This window comes from Silurus aristotelis (genome assembly GCF_946808225.1).
Source record: "Silurus aristotelis genome assembly, chromosome: 24".
Taxonomy (NCBI): Eukaryota; Metazoa; Chordata; class Actinopteri; order Siluriformes; family Siluridae; genus Silurus; species Silurus aristotelis.
Window position 1 is genome coordinate 8,516,486 of NC_139597.1, and position 6,435 is coordinate 8,522,920.

Genomic DNA, 6,435 nt, shown 5'->3' on the forward strand with positions numbered 1-6,435 from the left:
AATTTGTTTGCAAAATAGGGTAATATTTTGCGAGCAAGGTCGCTCTTATCTTCATTTGCTCGTACTATTAGTTGCTCGTACAGTAGGGTTTTACTGTACACTTAAAAGGATATTCACAATGCGGACACTTCAAGAAAAGCTGGACATTATGAGGAAAGGTCAAACAAAACAGTTCAAAGCAATTGTTAAGCTTTCTCATGATCCATTTATACTTTTGCATTTTCTTTCCAATAGAATTTGCGCAGAAACACACAATTTGACTTAACTTCAATTCCCCAGGTAAACAGTAATTTAAAGAAAGAATGCCCAAAATAATCCTGTCATTTTATGAGGTTAATATTGATGTTGATGGCTGTTGATGGCTGCAAAGAAAAGAGACTTGTTGAATTGTGTTATTTGTGCTTCTTGCTTTAGTAATGGCATTTATTCTCACTGTATGAAATACCTGTCTGTGATGCAGCGCGCCGTTATACTGCGTTTCTGTATAATGTTGATGGTTTCTATAGCTATAGCATCATAATGATGGTATTAAGAGGTGGATTGATTCAGGTAGGACTCCAGTGAAAGCCTGGGTGTGAAATGTAAGGTTCACCACTGGCTATAGGCAGGGGTTATAATCCAGTTTAGATTTATTAGTACAGCAAATTTCTAGAGATAACCAGGTTGTACATTTTTATTTGTTACTGTATATAGGTTTATCTATAATAAATTAGTCAGTGGTGACAGTGGCAAGGAAAACTTCCTGAGATGTTAAGGAAGAAACCTTGAGAGTAACCAGAATCTAACCATCCTAATCTGTGTTCCAATATTGAAGCATGCGTTCAGTGATGAACACCTACATGCAGAACTGTTCATGCAAATTGTAGTCCTAAGCTATTATAGTAGGAATGTAATGGGATTTAAAAGTAGGGAAGCCGGAGGGTACGTTATTTTTTCAACCAAGTAGGGAACATTACTATGTAAATGTTATTGTATGAGTTCTTAAATTCACCACAGGTCTGCTGGTGTATAAGCATTGTTTGTACTGTTTACACAAAACACTACACTTCAATACCACATCATATCCTCACACTGTGCTTGGTTCTTCTTTTTATACAGAATACTTATATCAATTGTATCTTATCATTTATCTTTTTCATATATGTAAATTGCTTTCAGTATACTTTTTACTCCCTGCACTGCTGCGATGAGTGAATTTCACTATAGGATAAATAAAGTCTGAATCTATCTATGTAAAGGGAAGCTTTGTTAATGTGAGCAAGAAAGTGGGTCAGGTTTGCTTTTATATTTGCTTTCATTATGACAGACTAAGTTCAAGTAACACACTGTAACACACTGTGTGTGTACTGTGGGGTGTTCACCAAAATTTGTGCAGTAGGTAATTAAACAACAGGGCTGTGACACCTGGTACACATACCATAAACTGACTATAGTGTACTACATGACAAGTGGGCATTTCTAGCGCAATTACAGTGGTGTCAAAAATCTAATTTTACATCCATACAAAAAATTTTTAATATATGTTAATGATTAGATGCTGCTTATAGCTCCTAAAACAAAAACCACAATAGCTTTTTCTCATTTGCCATATTCATTATGGAAAAAGAAGTTCTGGTTAGTCAGCATGGCAGGAAATGACAAATATGATGCAGTTGATGGTGGCTTGGTCTGTTCGAGATGATGAGGTGCTGATGGGAAGGTGAGAGAGAGGGAAAGGCTAAAGGATTAACACTTTGTTGCATTACTCTCTTTCAGGTAAAGATAAATTGAGAGCTGATTTCCTCTGGCATCTTTATCAGCAGGTAGGGTTAGTGTAGGAGACTGTAGAAAAAGACTGAAAACAGACTAGCAAATTACAAATTAAGAATATAAATACAAATACATTATTATATATTTCTTAAACAATATTGCATGAGCAGACTTGGATTTTACTGAATATCATTCCAAATGTGATAGGGCTGTAGTTTGCTACAGCCTGATATTGCTTTTCTACTGCAGCTCTAGAAACAAGCAATTAATATTGAGTAAAACTGACATTTCAGACCTTATACAGTATGACAAAAGTTTTTGGGCATATAAATCAAAAGAAACTATTGTATGAATGATGTATTCTTCCTTTAACACTAATATTATGGCAATGGAATGAACAAGTGTCTGTCCTAAACTTACTCCAATGATTTGTCTGTGCCTTTTTTTTAGTACTACTCGTTTGTCAGTTTGGGCATAAAAATATTATTTTAATTTACTCAAATTTGAACCGTTAATGCCCTCAATTGACTAAGGCAGTCAATTTAACTCCAGTACCATCAGCAACTTTCAAAGAAATGGCAAAATGGAAGTATATAAGAAACACTATTATACTTTTTGTTTTTTAAATATTATTAAAATAAAAATAAAGGGTTTATTTCTTTACTGATAACTTTATTTATTTACTGGTATATTCTTATAAAATTGCAAAGAGTTGTAATGAATGCAAATTCATTCCACTGAGGTACATAAAACAAAAAGCTCCAACACCCTCTGAAAAATAGGGGGGAGGATCACTGATGACCCAGATTTCATGACTTTCGCTTGAGCATTTTCTCAATCAAAAATTTTATCACGTTATATGATGACACTTTTAGAAATACCTAAGACCTAAAGCCTAATCAATGACTTTCAGGTCATGCTGTTTTTAAAACCTTTAATATTGGTCTCTTGGTGAAGATGTATTTAACTTATTTAAAGGGCATTGTTTACCCTGATTATTAGGAGCAGGTAATTAGAGTGAAAATGCTTTTGGCGTGCATTGGTTATCTCCAGGCAACAAAAGCTTTAATATATTGGTGATGACCTCATTTAGAGACCTTGTTTTTTAACCCCTGCATAACTATGCTTTGGTGGGTATCCTACTCTGCTACATACATCTCTGAAAATATCTGTAGATGATAAACTGTTTGAAATTATACCAGATCATTTGAAGGGTTTTATTTATTATCTATTATCCTTGAGAAATATCTATTTATATAAAACTATTAAGTAACCTTATATAAATATAGTGAAAGTAGTTAGAGAGACTTGAAGTACAGGTTGATGTCTATCTATGCTGATCATTTTCAAGAACAAGGCTGGAAACATGGAAATCCGTCATATGAATGTATAAAGTCTATTTAATGAACTAGTGTATACTTGTGTGTGATTAGCAGTGCAATGTGTAGATGATGTGTGTTTCTGTGAAGGAAAGAAGACCCAGATGACTGAAAGAGAGTCGTGTGTGTCAGAAGTCATCAATGGCATAAGAGGATTTTGTAGTTCTGTATTATTTGGTTTAATAAACCTGTGTTGAAAAGGTGCGGAATAAAGATATAATTACTTCCCCTTCCTCTCTCTCACTCTGCCCTTTTCTCTCTCTCTTTGCTCTACAGGATCCTCTTTTTTTTAACTGGGGTGTCACATTTATGTGCTCAATTATGATTATATTAATTTCTATAAATGCTCCAGTGTCAAAGAATGCATTAAACTGGAACCAGTACATCAGAAAATTTTATTATGCAGCAACAGCAATACAATATGGATACATATTCATGCAGGATGGTAATAGTCTGGTTTTATTACTTTATTCTACAATACTATTGCAAAATTTTAAATTCTTATTGGTCAAAAGGTGTGCATTCATCTTTTATTGCAGCAGCTCTGACAATTATTTAACATTTATGGAATGAGTCTCCAGTACGGAAAGAGGCACTAACTGTTTTTCTCACAAAATAAAATGTTAATTAATAAATTTTTCAACGATTGAGGAGGAATAAAACACTCTTGGGCATACAGTTATATGAAAATAATTAAGCTTGTGGCAATGAACTGTAATGTAGAGGTATATCAAAGCACTCCATTGTGAATTCTCTTCTAATATCTGTTTATTGTAAACATTTCTAATTGTCTTAAACTGTAATGTATTGCACTGTAGATACTAAGTACCATTGTTTATAAAATATTTTTTTATAATGTGATTGATATTCTCTTTAATAATTTGATGTATGATACCACGTCTTTACTTTGTGTGCTGGATTTATCAACATATGGAATGGAAGATAATGTTCTCTCATGCTCAACACTGACATGATCTGTAACCTTTCATTAGCTAAACAATACCTTACCCATCATTTCCACTCTTTTCATCTATACCACAGCTCTCTCTTTCACATGGTTTTTGATATGGTAATTTAGCAGGAAATAGTAATATGGGCAGGACAATAGTTCAGCTTTGCATTTATAATCACAGAATAAGTAAGAGCAGCATTGAGTAATTAGAAGACACACTGCTGTGTGTGTACTGGGGGTGATGTTTGTGGAGTAGGAGATTTACAGCAGGGCTGGTTTAACATAGCCTAAAGGCATCTGTAAAGCATACTGTTCAGTATTCTTAAAACCTGGATTTTGAAATGCATGTAAATGTACTTAGTGATTCTCAAGATGATTTGTTGGTTAATGCTGTATTTTGTTATTTCTGTAAGAGCCTGTAAGCAGCTGTTGTTGTTGGTTGTGCTAATGTAACAAGTGGACATTGTTAGCACATTTACCTCATCTCAATATTTGTGTGGTTCCGGACAGGTTTCACTGATGGTTTGTACAAACTAAAGAGCAGGACATCTTTTCTCAATCATCATTTCCTAACTACAATCTTTATATTTACAACTAACTGGATAAGATTTATTACTAATATAACGTTATATTAGTAACAAATCCAACATAGAAGTTACAAAAAGGCCCAAACATTGGACTTAAAGATCCAAAAGACAATGCAGTCGTAAAACAAACTTCGGACAAAGACATGGCTTGGAGTGTTATAGACATGAGATGACTATTTGAGAATTTGAGTACGTTGTGGAAAATAATGTGGGGAAAGTGTTATTAGACCAGCTTGTCAATTAAACATATTTTAAACTAAGACAGTCAACTTTCATTACAAAAACATTACATTTCATTACATAAATATTCAAATGAATGTAATTTTGGGTGGATCTCTTCTTTAACTCTCCATATAGATAAATACAACTTGATTGTTATTGCATAGTACAGGTACACAGCAACAAAATGCAGTTTAACATCTACCAGAAGTGCAAATATAGCTGTAATAGTAAAAAATAGTGTCTTTTCTCTTTACAGACTGGAGTAATACAGTCATTGCTTTTGTCACCATTGCCAGACCTGTTGTGCTGCTTGAGGACAGTGTTTCTATTAACACATATAATGCTGGCTCAGGATTGAGACTCAAGACATGGAGAGACACCTTTGCTGTTGGTAGTGGTGCAGAAAGCATATGGATTTGCCCTTTGGCTTTCAGAGTCTTTTAATGTAAAATGTACCCTCTGGTGCATTATTCCATTCTGTTGTTGCTGTGGCCCGCTAGCAGATATAAGACAAGTCAGTAGAGATTTTAGCATGACCTTTGTTTTTATATGAGTTGTCCCTTTTTCATACAGCTCTTTTGTGCACTCTTTAATGTGTTATTTATTCATATTCAGACCTGGATTTCATTTTTAAATGAAAGAAAGTAAGAAATTGAAGCGTGCTCAGAGCGTGTTTTTGCTGGTGATTGTGTGTAGAAAATGTTTAAATACTGTATCTGTCTCTGTGTACATTCACTTTTAGTTGTAGACTTAAAATGTGACACTAAATATTCAACTAAAGTATACTTTTTATACTCATTCACTTTTGTAAAATTAGCGATGGAATCGTTGTGATCCTGTCACACATGACCCTGTCTTACTCATGCTCATGGCTCTAATAAAATCATTCTGTTCTTATCTGTGTTGCTTTGTCTTTCAAATACAAACGAACATTATCTAATTTCTTTTACTTCAGTAAATGATCTGGATATAGATTCAGAGTAAATTGAATTGGTAAATACATATCTTCCTTGAATGGTCTCTCTAATCTTGGTAACACTGAGGACAGTGTTCAAAGTGTATGTCTTCTAAGGTGCTAGTACTCAGGGCACCATGCATACACATTCACGTGCCCATTCATACACTCATTCACACCTAGTGATATCAAGTATGTTTTTATGTGGTGTTAAGATTACGAAAAGTGAACCAGAAGGAAACCCACATACATATAGTTAAAACATACAAAACTGTGCTTTGTTATTCCTGCTTGTGTGAGTGTGTGTGTTGGGGTACTTTGGCAATGTGGTAAGAAGAGCACTGACTCCCTGGGATTACTCCACAAACTGTGCTCTGAAAGACAGAAACAACAATTGCAACTCTTGGTAGGAGTGTAATTACTATATGCTTTTGTCTGCCTATTAAAAGAACAACAATAATAGCCTTGTTCTTTCAGGTGTCTTCCTTTTTAATTCTGTCTTCACTTCTGTTTTAACAATTTTTTGAAAAGCTTTTTCCGATCTACAGGTAAGTGTACATTTATTGTTACTAGGCCTCCCTGTCATGTATG